A 15,314-nucleotide genomic window follows, 5' to 3' on the forward strand; every position below is an offset into this window, starting at 1 on the left:
GGAGAAAAATAGACGTAATTTTACCTTCCTCAAGTCCTTTATCCGGTGGTGACTCTATGGGCTCATGGAGTCACCCACAGAGGAAAAAAACAAATGATCACTTCTATCAACAAAATCTATCTTGCACCAGAAATAACAACACCAGTTGAACAATATGTCAAGGGATGTGACATGTGCAACACCTGTAACCCTGGAAGAACAGAAGTTGCTCAGAAGAAACACTTGGCCAAAACTTGCTACCCATTTCAGAGAATCCAGATTGACCACATGCGATTGCCCAAAATTAGAAAGTGGAGTACGTGCTAGTAGCAGTGGATATGTTCTCAGGATGGCCAGAAGCCCACCCAGTCACTAATATTACAGTACACTACTTTACTACTGTAAAGAAACTACTAACAGAACTGGTTTGCAGGTTTTGAGTCCCTGAAGTAATTGAAAGCGACCAAGGACCGGCTTTCATTGCGGATATCACAAGAGACCTTTGGAGAATGGTGGGAGCAGATCTTGGACCCCATATCATCCTGAAGCAGTGGATAAGTTGAAAGACTAAATGGCACCCTAAAGAACAAGATCCTAAAAGCCAGTAGAGAACTGTCCCTTCCATTGCCAAAGTGCTGCCCATAGCCCTGTACTCTGTTAGAAACAAACCCCGACAGCCAGCAGGCCTAACCCCATATGAGACACTTTTTTTTTGGGGGGGGGGGGGGTGGTGGTCCCTAAGCTAGGATGTTATTACCCTCAGCAGCTTAGTGCAGGAAATTATAGTTTAATAAAGTTTTTTATTACCCTGTGTAATGAGCTGAAAGTAACACATGTTGCAGTTTTAGTCTTCCATTCCAGATCCAGACACTTAGCAAGGAAGTAACAATTTGCAGCCTGGAGAGTCTTTCCTCGTGAAAAGACACATGAGGGGGCCGCTGGAACCTAGATTTGAAGGTCCTCATCAGGTTCTACTGACAACTCTGACTTTGGTGAAACTGGAAGAAGAATCAACATGGATACGCCTCACACTGCAAGAGGGTTCCTAAACCTTGCTCCAGATACATATCCTTTTTGTATAAGTGGAGTACAAACCCAGCAACCCAATCCGACTCCACCACACTACTGGACTGACTTGACAATGACCCAAGAGTTGTATCCCACGTTTTGATAACTATTCCAGTGCCCAAGTGACTACCTTTAAATTTGATTACTGTGACATAGTGAATTGTCCCGAGGTGCAAAAACAATGTCTTATGTATGGGGATTACAATTCAATATACACATGTGTGATGGATGACTACTGAGGGAACAACTATGACTATTGGAGAATGGAACACAGGGATGGAATACAGGGACTGACTGGGATTATAGACCACAATATTGACAAATCTCTACTACAGAGAATGACAATTGGATAACTTGTGTAGTTCCATGTTTAAAGAAAACAGTAATCTTCACTGTAGAGGCCACATTTCAAACAGGGACAATGTATGTGGATATTGAACCTACTATTTCATCTTATCTTAACCTAATTGATACATCAGACCCAAGCATGACCGAGGGAATTCCACCCATGAGAACAACCATTCTGTATGCCAATGATGCAAGTGCAAACCCAGCAGAGTAGGGTGAACATAGAAGTCCCAGGTAAAGGACAAGTCTGAGTACAAAGGGGGGTGGTTCACCAGGAGCCGCTCATTTCAAATCAGTGAAGCATCCCATACCCGTTTTAAATTTTTCTCCGGCTGAACCTGGGACTATTAGGCAGTATAGGGAAAGATGGAAGGAAACAAAGTTCTTAAGGGGGAATTGTTGGGTCTACAATATTCTGATATATTGATCTCTATATCTATACTCATATGCCTTTGCTAAAATGCTATATGCTATTGCAGAACAACTTTGCTTTCCTTATTTCAAGACATTTCAGCTTGCTCTTTGCCCGTAATCAAGACTAGAACCTTGAGATTGAGACTATGGATACAGGAAGTCAAAACATTGGGCTTTGTGGAAAGATGGAGAAATCTCAAGCTAGAAGCCTTGCAACATTTATTTTATTTATTTATTTATTTATTTATATAGCGCCTACAGATTCCGCAGCGCTGACTTAAATGACTTATGCTATGCCACGCTCAAATGACCAATCAGCATATAGAACGATGCATAATTTTACATTTCACCCTCCCCTTTTTGTCAGTTTGTAAAAACGAATGTGATTTCCGTATAATAAGCAGAACTCCCTGGGATACCGAGGAGGGAACTCATACCAACCTGGCCTAGTGTGAATTTTCTTACGTCGACACTCGGAAAAAATAGTACAGCGGTAGTCACTCACAGATTAAAGGGGTACTCCCGTGAAAACCTTTTTTTTTTTAAATCAACTGGTGGAAGAAAGTTAAACATATTTGTAAATTACTTCTATTAAAAAATCTTAATCCTTCTTGTAATTAGCTGCTGAATACTACATTGTTTTTGGAATGCTCTCTGATGACATCACGAGCACAGTTCTCTCTGCTGACGTTATTATAATAATAATAACGCTTTATTTATTGTTGTCCTTAGTAGGATTTGAACCCAAGTTCCCAGCACTGCAAGGCAGCAGTGCTAACCACTGAGCCACCATGCTGCCCTTAGCATACATCTGCTATGCATCTGCTATGCATGGTTGCTAAAATGGACAGAGATGTCAGCAGAGAGCACTGTGCTCGTGATGTCATCAGTGTTCCAAAAAGAAAGGAATTTCCTCTGTAGCATTCTGCAGCTAATAAGTACTGGAAGGATTAAGATTTTTTAATAGAAGTAATTTACAAATATGTTTAACTTTCTGACACCAGTTAATTTAAAAGAAAAAAGTTTTCACCAGAGTACCCATTTAAGGCCGCACAGTAACCCTTCCTTAACACTATCAGACAGGAGAGAGCACAGAGGAGTGCTATCAGATAGGAGAGAGCATAGAGGAGTACTATCAGACAGGAGAGAGCACAGAGGAGTGCTATCAGATAGGAGAGAGCACAGAGGGGTACTATCAGACAGGAGAGAGCACAGAGGGGTACTATCAGACAGGAGAGAGCACAGAGGAGTACTATCAGACAGGAGAGAGCACAGAGGAGTACTATCAGACAGGAGAGAGCACAGAGGAGTACTATCAGACAGGAGAGAGCACAGAGGAGTACTATCAGACAGGAGAGAGCACAGAAGAGTCCTATCAGATAGGAGAGAGCACATAGGAGTACTATCAGACAGGAGAGAGCACAGAAGAGTACTATCTGACAGGAGAGGGCACAAAGGAGTGCTAGCCCAACCTCACTTACTGGACTTTGTCCATTCCTGTGCTTCAGCTTGGACAAAGCCATGATTTTATAAGCTATAATTTCTTTAAAAAGGAAATGAAATTTTCTTATGAAGTATATTAGAAAGGTTAATGTTTTGCTAGGATGTACAACATATTAAAAGGTTTTGAATCTGACAGTGCCCATTTAAATGACAGGGGTCCCTGCTCTGAGCTGTGCCATTGACTATACAGCCATTGTTGCAGCTACCATGTCTCCTTTTATAAAATAGTATACTTTTTATTTAGCAATTTAGGGTTTATTTGAACATGTCAAAAGTGTAAAAATTGTCAAGACCAAAATGCCCAAATGCTCTTGCCAGTGAAAGGGTTAATGGTATTCTATAGATGCTATGTTGTATAACAGGATATTTGATTAGAATGCATTTATTATGCTCTAACCCACAATTACTTCTGTTGAGAGTATCACCGGAACAGAATTTTTTCCACGCTACACCAATCTGTTTATGACAATGTAGGAGGAGCACTGGATATAATAAATAGGGCCATAATAATTGAAGTATTGATGAGGATGTACAGTTTGCATCCTTTTCTTGGAAAGGCGATCATGAGGCATTAGACAATTTCTTGGTGCACACAAATAAAAGCAAGAAGAATGTGAAGTTAACATGAGAGGTCAGTGACCGTGAAATACATTTTTAAGACCTGACTATATATAAACAATAAATGGAATCTATATACCAGAACATATTTAAAATGAAGAGACCACGTAATGGGTACATTGACAGGAAAGCTGTCAGTTTAATCAGTGGATAAGGAATAGCCTTTAAATCAAATTTTACTCAATTTTACATATTAAAAACAAAGTACAGTTCTTGGAATCATATGGTCCTGTAAGTGCTTCAAAAAAACATGTGACAGAACAGGGTGAACACATACATCTCAATTCCCACTAGGCTGGGAAAAATGAAAAGTCAGCATATATGGAGCTTTTCCAGCTCTCAAAGCAGATTTAGATAGTAATATAGTCAAAAATTTGGTTTATATGTAAATATTGGCAAGTTTCAAGAAACAAAGCCTGCTACCACCACAAATTCTCTATGTACCTTGTGTGGTCTATATGAGGATCAACAAGTCATTTAAAAGAACTAAGGAACCGAAAGGAAATTTAATAAAATAACTTTCTTCTTGCAAAAAGTATAAGGTGTAATGCTAAACCTGTGTCCTTTTGTTTGAAGTCAGATAATGTGAAACAGTGTGAAATAACACATAGGACAAGTTATCAATATGGTGTAATGGGGAGTTCTTACTGGATGATCAGGAAAGTGTGCAGTGTCTTGGGAAACTATGGGAGCTCCTTGTACTTGTCGGGGGATCAAATGACCCTTTCTATTGGTGGTCTATCTGGACCAAAACAATAATATCAATAACATTTATTCATATAGTGCCAAAAAATTATGCAGCATTTTACACAATTTCAGGGTACAGATAAAGACAAATATGAGTCATTACAACAGAACACAAAATATTCAAACTAGAGCAATGAGGTCCCTGCTTGTGAGAGCTTACAAACTATGAGGATGGGATAGAGATGAAAGGTGGAAAGTGCTTAATTTATACAATGGTCGTGCCATGTTTAAGGTGTACTTGTCGCCAAGAAAAACTTTTGATATAATGTAGATAATACCATTATTTGTATATTTGTTATATACATTGTTAATGAAATGCATATATTTGGGTGGAAAAAATGCTGTCCCTGTGGCTATTGCCTGTGTGTGTGTCTATGAGGAGTCCAAATTCAGGAAGAGAGGGCCGGAGAAGCAGGGCTCTGTGCAGGCTTCTGGCTTGTCAATCATCCTGCTGTGTGAGCCAGGGGCATGTCATAGAGCCTCAATGTGTGGAGCCCTGCTTGTCCATCCACAATTCCTGTATTTGGATTCCTCATAGAGACACACAAATAGCTGTAGGGACAAAAATATACACGTTTTTTTTAACCAATGTGTATTACACTTATACCTATAATGGTATAATGGTATTATCTACATTATATAAAAAGTTTTTGTTGAAGATAGGTACACTTTAACCCGTTAAGGACATAGGGCGTACCTACACGCCCAGAGTTAGCTCCCTTTCTATAACACGGGGCCACGCCGTGGGGTCATAGCGGGTCAGGCCCGGCATCTAACAACGGCTGGGACCCGTGGCTAAAAGTCAAAAGTGAAGGTAAACTACCCCCAGCTAGCTCAGTGGGCTGTCCAGTACCTCCGCGGCATCCAGAACAGCTGGAGGACACAAGGAGGGTGCCTACGATGTGTGTCCTATCGCCGAATGACTGCTCAGTGCCTGAGATCCAGGCATGATCAGTCAAGCAGCAGAATCATTGATCAATGTTATCCTATGGGATAACAATGATCAATGTAAAAGATCAGTGTGTTCAGTGTTATAGCCCCCATAGGAAAAAGGGGGGGAAGGTTAATAAAGATCATTTAACCCCTTCCCTAATAAAAGTAACAATATCCCCCCTTTTCCCATAAAAAATAAACTGTGTAAATAAAAAGACAAATAAACATATGTGGTATCGCTGCATGCGGAAATGTCCGAATTATAAAAATATATTGTTAAATAAACAGCACGGTCAATGGCGTACGCACAAAAAAATTCCAAAATCCAAAATAGCGTATTTTGGTCACTTTTCATATCATGAAAAAAATGAATAAAAAGCGTTCACAAAGTCCAATCAATACAAAAAATTTACCGTTAAAAACTTCAGATCATGGTGCAAAAAATTAGTCCTATACCGTCTGGTCCACGGAAAAATAAAAAAGTTATGGGGGTCAGAAGATGACAATTTTAAACGTATACTTTTCCTGCATGTAGTTATGATTTTTTCTAGAAGTACGACAAAATCAAACCTATATAAGTAGTGTATCATTTTAATCTTATGGACCTACGGAATAAAGAGAAGGTGTCATCTTTACCAAAAAATGTACTGCGTAGAAACGGAAGCCCCAAAAGTTACAAAATTGTGTTTTTTCTTCAATTTTGTCACACAATGATCTTTTTCTCTGTTTCGTCATAGAACTTTGGGTAACATTACTGATGTAATTACAAAGTAGAATTGGTGGCGCAAAAAATAAGCCATAATATGGATTTTTAGGTGCAAAATTGAAAGAGTTATGATTTTTTAACCAGTTAGGGATGCAGGGCATGTGGGTACGCTCCTGTTCCGGAGTCCTTAAGGACTCAGGGCTTACCTGTACGCCCTGATCCAGCTAATGGGGTTTAAACTTTTCTGACGAGCAGAGAACGGGTTAAACCCTGTGGGTACCAGTTACTACGGGCAGCCAGGACCCACAGCTAATGCCGGTCACTGCTGATCGGGCCAATGCCCTGCATTAACCCTTTAGATGCTGCGATCAAAGTTGATCATTAGAGATGAGTGAATCAAAGCTGATGAACCCGAATTCATTACGAATTTCAGGAAATATTCAATTAGCAATGAATGCGAATATCACAGTGATTCTATCGTGCAAATCGCTTAATTAAACTCCATTTACTGCAGTGCATGGGGCAAGGAATGCTGGGAAGGCGGGAAGGCAAGGCGGGAAGGGAAGTAGGCGGGATGACCCTAAATCACATGCAGAACGCAGCCTATCAGCAGCCAGTCACCCCTGTGATGTCACAATCCTATATAATCGGCAGCCATCTTGCGGGCAGTCACTTGATCACAATCAACTGCAGAAAGGTCATAGCACACAGATCCTATGTGTGTGTGTAACAGCAGAGAAAAGCGCAGTCCAGCAGCGCTTAACATGCTCCTGGTCACATCAGTGTTCTCGTGGATGGAGAGTATTGTTTTTTTCACTGAAAAAGATTTTTACTGAAGCTGCAGGCATAAACCTCCCAGTCACTTTCTTCGGCATAGTATTACAGAGAGGGGCAGATAGCTGTGCGTTGCCTCATACATTTCAACAAGCGGCCTCAACTTCATATACCTTAGCAGAGGAGACAGGGATAATTTTTCAGCGCAATTAAGTGTCTTTGTTCCACAAAAAAAACATTTGCTGGTTATACTAGTCTGTAGATGGTATAATACACAGCAGTACATTCCTAATAGTCTTTAACAAAGTGCAATTTACAGTTTAGTACACAGCTTTTTTTGGCTGCAGCACTGTTGTACTGCTGGTGCTTTACAAAAAGATATATTTTTTAAGGGTACTGTAGCGCATTTTTCTGTCCTCATAAATGCATACCGCATACTTGCATCTAAGTAGTGTACTTTTTAGTACCTGTTAATCTATCAAGGGCCTACATACTGTGAAAGGACAGACAAAAGTAATCACCGGCTGGTGTTTTACAAAAATACAGAGTTTTTAGGCGTATTGTAGCGCATTTTTCGGCCCTCATAAGTGCACACCGCGTACGTTCATCTAAGTAGTGTACTATTTTGTACCTGTTAATCTGTCAAGGGCCTACATACTGTGAAAGCACAGACAAAAGTAATCACCGGCTGGTGTTTTACAAAAATACAGAGTTTTTAGGCGTACCGTAGAGCATTTTTCTGCCCTCATCAGTGCATACCACACACCTACATCTAAGTAGTGTACTATTTTGTTCCTGTTAATCTGTCAAGGCCAGCCAAAAGTGCAGACCTGCTGCTGTTGTAGACAAATACTGTTTTAAGCGTAGTGTATTGTACTCCCCTCATATACGCACTAAGTATGTCAGGCAGATAAGTGCCAGGACATGCACAGAGGAATGGCAGAGGTCTAAATCCTTCTGGCAGAGGTCGCAGCAGACTAGGGGCGAGTGGCAGCAGGAGTCGCAGCGAGAGGCCTGAGCTCCCGTGTGGTCGTGTCCCGACCAGCAACCCATCTGCCGTCATCGATTGGTTAACACAGTCATCCACTTCATCACTAGTGTTGAGCGGCATAGGCCATATTCGAATTCGCGAATATTCGCGAATATATGGACATATATTCGCGAATATTCGCATATTCGTAATGTTCGTTTTATTTTCGCATTTGCGAATATTCGCGTATGCAAAAATTAACATATGCGAAAATTTGCATATGCGAAAATTCGCATATGCTACTTTTCGCATATGCGAATTTTCGCTTGCCAATCTCACACAATAGTATTAGATCCTTCTTTACACCACACAAGCTGGAAGCAGAGAGGGATGATCACTGTGATGTGTACTGTGAAAAAAAACTTTAAAAAAAAAACGAATATTCGTAATTACGAATATATAGCGCTATATTCGCGAAATTCGCGAATTCACGAATATGCGATATTCGCGAATAATATTCGAATTGCGAATATTCGCGAGCAACACTATTCATCACAATTGACATCTGACACCCCCAGTCAACAGTCGGTGGGTTCCTCAGACACAACCCTCAGTTGGCATGGCCCGGGAGCAGTCCCTGTCCTCCCATTGCCTGTGTCCTATGCTGTTCTCTCCCCTACAGAAGTATCTTATGCTGTGGGTTCAGCTCCATTATTCACTAAGGACGATCTAATAGAGGACAGTCAGCATCTACTGCCCAGCCAAGAAGTGGAGGAGACATCCGTGGCTTCCTCCGCTAGGCAGCCAAGTAGTGATGAGGAGAGTGACGTGGGAGGTGGTGTGGCCAGGGTTCAGGGTCCTGAAGCAGAGACTGTTGAGGAACCTGAGGAGGATATCAATGACATGCAAACACTTGATGATGGAGCCGGGTGCAGAAGGCTTCATCATCATCAGGAGAAGAGAGTTGCAGGTTGCCCGTGAGGCAGCAGCTGAGCCAGCAAGGCGGTAGCATGGTTGGCAGTCAGCGTGGTGGCAGAAGTGGAAATTCTGGAGCCAAACGTGCCCGGGGGAGACCACCTGCTCCGTGGCAGCCTACCTTCCCGGGAGGTAGTGGGAAGGGGTTCCTGGAGACAGCAGCAGTAGCAGTCAATTAGTGCAGACTGTTGGTGGGAAAATCAGCTACTCGGCGGTGTGGTAGTTTTTCATCAAGCATCCGGAGGAGGTTCACATAGCTACATGCAAGATGTGTCAGCAGAAGGTGAAGCATGGCCAGGGTCCCAATGTTGGCACCACGGCCCTGCGTCAACATATGCTTCGCCACCATAAAGCGGCCTGAGAGAACCATGGCTTTGATGTAGTGGTCCAGCCTGCGGCATCACCCAGTGGCACGTTGCTCCCTCTTTCAGCCAGCCAAGGCTCCACCACCTCAGCCGAAGGGAGCTGTGTGTCATACCCTCCTGTCGCTTCAGATGCTCCTGCTCCTCCTACTTTTAGTCAGCCATTCCGCCAACAATCCATCGGTAAAGCCATCTCCAATAGACAACAGTATGCGCCCACTCATCGAACGGCTAAGAAAGTTAAATGTGCTCCTGTCTAAGTTGCTGGTGCTGCAGTCTCTCCCTTTTAAAGTGGTGGAATCTATATCTTTCAGAGAACTGATGGCTTGTGCTGAGCTAAAGTGGAGAGTACCAAGCCATAATTCCTTTGCGAAGAAGGCAGCACCAGCCCTGCACAATTTTGTGGAAGAGAAGGTGGCCCAGACCTTGAGCCTGTCGGTGTGTACCAAAGTGCACTGCTACGCCGATGTCTGGAGCTGTAACTACGGTCAGGGACAATACCAATACATGTTCTTTATGGCTCATTGGGTGAATGGGCTTCCTGCACAGCCACAACCCCAACTTGTAGAGGTCACGCCGCTTCCTACTCCACGCTCTCAGCCCATTGGTCCTGTGACAGTGTGTGAATCCGCCTCCTCATCCTCCACCGTGTTCTCAGCCTCCACTGCCCAGACAAGTCTCAGTGGCCCTTCAGCTTACCATGTGTGCAGGGCACGGCGGTGTCACGCTGTTCTTTGCATTGTTTGCCTTGGTGAAAAGAGTCACACAGGGGAGGAACTGCTAAAAGTCGTTCGTAAAGAAATTGGAGCATGGCCTACCCCACGAAACTGGAAATGGGAACCATGGTGACAACGGGAAGAACATCTTGCATGCGCTGTATGGTAGGGCTCTGGGGTAGGGGTAGTGTAGTCAGGATGTTGCTTCAATATATTAGGGGTTAAAGTTAACCCTATAGTTCGTGACGCCAGGCTGAGGGCTAGTATGCTGAGGTAATTCTCCAGCCTATTGCCGCCCTTTCCAGTAACGATAGGTGAATGCATAAAATGTCTGAAGGTCCACAAGGTAGTTGAACTTGGATAAAGTTTACATAAAGACTTGCGGTATATCCAATGAACGGTAACAGTCTCATTAATACAGTCTCCATACACTTCAGTGACTGACAGTTGTCAGATTGACTTTTGATATAAGTCTTAGAATTTAGGGTAATTTGCGAAGATCCGCCTGGATTTAGGGGTTAGATGTGGTCCGGGGATCTTGCAGAGTGCTTAGGGATTGATTACACTCACAGTTTTGTAAAGATCAGCCGTCGCCGCAAGGCTCGGGCCTAACTCCCTGATGACAGCAGCACTCCCTTATATGGGCAGGGGCAGGGCCGTTTTGGATTGGTCCAAGTCAGCTGTCACTCACCGTTACATAGCCTGATGGGTAAACACCTGACTTCCTCCAAAGGTCCTTGAACTACAAACCATAGAGTATTTGGAACGCATCACGTGACCCGTAGGTTCTAACTAGACAAGTACACCTACTATGTAAATATATACATTATATTTAAATAAATTTTAATTACAAAAGGGGTGACAAGGGGCTAGCTAAAGATGAGGACCCCACCTACACCTAGGGACTCTGACTTTGGGGACCCCATCACAAGGCAACGGACACAATCCGGTGCCGGGACACCACAAACCCCCTTACTTAAAATAAGTCGCCCCCTACGCTTGTCCCCTAAGGCAGAGGGACTAGGACAGACTTAAGCAGGATCTCTAACTAGACAGAATCTATATCCTGACAACTTTTATACACATTAAGTACTATTAAACCTACTAGACATTTTCTAGGCATTTTAATCCCTTAAGGACCAGGGGGGTTTCCGTTTTTGCATTTTCGTTTTTTGCTCCTTGCCTTTAAAAAATCATAACTCTTTCAATTTTGCACCTAAAAATCCATATGATGGCTTATTTTTTGCGCCACCAATTCTACTTTGTAATGAGGTCAGTCATTTTGCCCAAAAATCTACGGTGAAACGGAAAAAAAATCATTGTGCGACAAAATTGAAAAAAAAAACACCGTTTTGTAACTTTTGGGGGCTTCCGTTTCTACGTAGTAAATTTTTCGGTAAAAATGACACTTTATCTTTATTCTGTAGGTCCATACAATTAAAATGATACCCTACTTATACAGGTTTATTTTTTTCGCCGTGATCTGAAGTTTTTAACGGTACCATTTTTGCATTGATAGGACTTATTGATAGGACTTATTTATTCATTTTTAAATGATATAAAAAGTGACCAAAAATGCACTATTTTGGACTTTGGAATTTTTTTGCGCGTACGCCATTGACCGAGCGGTTTAATTAATGATATATTTTTATAATTCGGACATTTCCGCATGAGGTGATACCATATATGTTTATTTTTATTTACACTTTTTTTTTTTTATTGGAAAAGGGGGGTGATTCAAACTTTTAATAGGGGAGGAGTTAAATGATCTTTATTCACTTTTTTTTTCACTTTTTTTTTTGCAGTGTTATAGGTCCCATAGGGGGCTATAACACTGCACACACTGATCTTCATCATTGTTCACTGGTTTCTCATAGGAAACCAGTGATCGACGATTCTGCCGCTTGACTGCTCATGCCTGGATCTCAGGCACTGAGCAGTCATTCGGCGATCGGACAGCGAGGAGGCAGGTAGGGGCCCTCCCGCTGTCCTGTAAGCTGTTCGGGATGCCGCGATTTCGCCTCCTCGCTGTCCGATCGCCGAATGACTGCTCAGTGCCTGAGATCCAGGCATGAGCAGTCAAGCGGCAGAATCATCGATCACTGGTTTCCTATGAGAAACCAGTGATCAATGATAAAGATCAGTGTGTGCAGTGTTATAGGTCCCTATGGGAGCTATAACACTGCAAAAAAAAAGTGAAAAAAAAAGTGAATGAATATCCTTTAACCCCTCCCCTATTAAAAGTTTGAATCACCCCCCTTTTCCCATAAAAAAAAACTCTGTGTAAATAAAATTAAAAATATATGGTATCACCGTGTGCGGAAATTTCCAAATTATAAAAATATATCATTAATTAAACCGCTCGGTCAATGGCGTACGCGCAAAAAAATTCCAAAGCCCAAAATAGTGCATTTTTGGTCACTTTTTATATCATTTAAAAATGAATAAAAAGCGATCAATAAGTCCTATCAATGCAAAAATGGTACCATTAAAAATTTCAGATCACAGCGCAAAAAATGAACCATCATACCGCCCCATACACGGAAAAATAAAAAAGTTATAGGGGTCAGAAGATGACAATTTTAAACGTATTAATTTTCCTGCATGTAGTTATGATTTTTTCCAGAAGTACGACAAAATCAAACCTATATAAGTAGGGTATCATTTTAATCGTGTGGACCTACAGAATAAAGATAAGGTGTCATTTTTACCGAAAAATGTACTACGTAGAAACGGAAGCCCCCAAAACTTACAAAACGGCGTTTTGTTTTCAATTTTGTCGCACAATGATTTTTTTTTCTGTTTCACCGTAGATTTTTGGGCAAAATGACTGGCGTCATTACAAAGTAGAATTATTGGCGTAAAAAATAAGCAATCATATGGATTTTTAGGTGCAAAATTGAAAGAGTTATGATTTTTTAAAGGCAAGGAGCAAAAAACGAAAATGCAAAAACGGAAAAACCCCCGATCCTTAAGAGGTTAAAGACTTGCGGTACATCCAATGACAAACTGGACTTCTGGGTAGCCAAACTTGATTTGTGACTGCAACTAACAGAGTTTTCTCTGGAAAAGCTGTCCTGCCCGGCCAGTAGTGTGCCATCAGAGCAGGTGTTTAGTGCAGCTGGGGCCATAGTCACCCCAAGGAGAACTCGTCTGTCCACGAAAAATGTGGAGAGACTGACCTTTGTGAAGATGAATCAGGCATGGATCAGCCAGGATTTCCAACCACCAATGCCTGATGCATGAGAGAAGATTGACCATGGTGCCACACCAACACTTCACAAATATGGATAGTGCCAAACAGATTTAAGGCACTGCTCCCCAATTACAAACATTCCTCCGCATCAGACCTTTTTTTCCCCCACCTTCATCACCGGGTACTGGTATTGCCACCCACTGCACCACTCTGTCACCGAGTCCCTTTCAGGACTCCTGATGCTGCTGCCACCTCCAGGCTGTCTCATTCAGCCACTATATGGCCTCTTCTCATGCTTCAGCCAACTCCAGGCTGTGTCATTCAGCCACTATATGGTCTCTTCTCATGCTTCAGCCACCTCCAGGCTGTGCCATTCATCCAATATATGGTTTACTGATGCTTCAGCAAGCTCCAGTCTGTGTCATTCAGCAACTACAATTTTTTTTTTTAGAGATGCTACAACATACAAGTCTTAAGAATTCCATCAGATGCAAATTCAATCAAAATACAAAGTTTACAATTCACCCCCCTTCCCCCCGACCTCCCGTGAGCAAAAAAAAAAAAAAAAAGAACTTATACCCTCAGATATTTCTTTTTTAGTCCAGCCCACCATTCTTGAACTTGCAGTGGCTCAGTTGAAATCCATTTCCGAACCAAAGTTAATCTCCCATAGAAAAAGCCCAAAGCGACCTTTTTTCTAATTTGTACCCTCTAATATTTACCGGGTCATCCCCCAAAATTGCTGAGATCGCAGCTAGTTCCACCCTAACCTTCCATTCTTTTTCCATTCTTATGCAAATATTTGACCAAAATTTTCGCACTTCCCCACACTCCCACATCATGTGCAGAAAACCAACCCCGTCCTCCCCACATTTTGGGCAACATACAAAGCTAGTCTTCCCGACTTTTTTCCATGAAATAAGTAGTATAATCTATATATAATATTATATTGTATCATCTTATGGTTATTATTTTTTGTAATTGAGTTCATTCTTAAGTATATTCTTTTCCATTGTTCCTCCATTATTACCCCCAATTCCCTCTCCCACTTCTTCCTACTAAAATGTTCTGGTACATTTTTGGCTTTATTTCTAATTTCTCCATACACCACTGAAAGTACTTTTTTTTTTATCACTCCGCCTACTAATTTTTGGATTAAAGTGTTTCCCCTCGTGATCACCAACCCTCCTTGATCGATTTCATAAATGTTTCTCTAACTTTCAGATATTCAAACCATCCTCCACCCCCCAGTCTAGTTTGTCCCCCCAACTCCTCCAATGATACAAATTTCCCATTATTCCAAACATCCTTAATAATTTTTATCCCGGAACTCCTCATCCTCTCAAACTCCGTACTTCTTAGTTCCACCATGAAGTGTTTATTATCCAGATTGTGGCATTTTCCAAAATACCTTTAATCACTAGTGTTTGTTTTAATATTTTCCATGATTTCCTTAATTGTATAACAAGTTTATTATTCTCTTATTCCGTATTCGTGCCCGTGCCCTTCCCCCCTGCCTCTAAAAATTGATAGATATCATCATAAGCTCCCTGTTGAGATTTAATAATGTGTCTAAAAAAATCCACTTCACCCAATCTATTAATAAAATAGATCTGTGAAGCCAAAAAGTACCCTCTAATATCCGGAGAGAGGGGAGAAGGCGACTCATGTGCGGGATCAGCACATCTTGTGAGTGGGGGAAGGGGAGGTATTCCCAAACCGCTTACCAAAGTTGGTTGTGCGCCCACACACAACAAGGTCTAACGTGAAATGTATGTATCGGTCCACTACAGCCCTCCTTAGTAGAAATGAAACAAGGATTAGATATCCGTAGAGTAAGGAGTTTAATTAAATTCAACGCGTTGTATTTAATAAATCCCTTGATTTTATCCTGCTTCCTGACGGTTCCTTTCTGCGCCAGACAAACTCCTCACTCTACGGTCATCTCATCCTCTAATATCTGGGAACTCCAGCCCCCCCCCCCCCCCCCCGCCCCTATCCTTGG

Source organism: Hyla sarda, chromosome 7, assembly GCF_029499605.1.
Source record: "Hyla sarda isolate aHylSar1 chromosome 7, aHylSar1.hap1, whole genome shotgun sequence".
Classification (NCBI taxonomy): Eukaryota; Metazoa; Chordata; class Amphibia; order Anura; family Hylidae; genus Hyla; species Hyla sarda.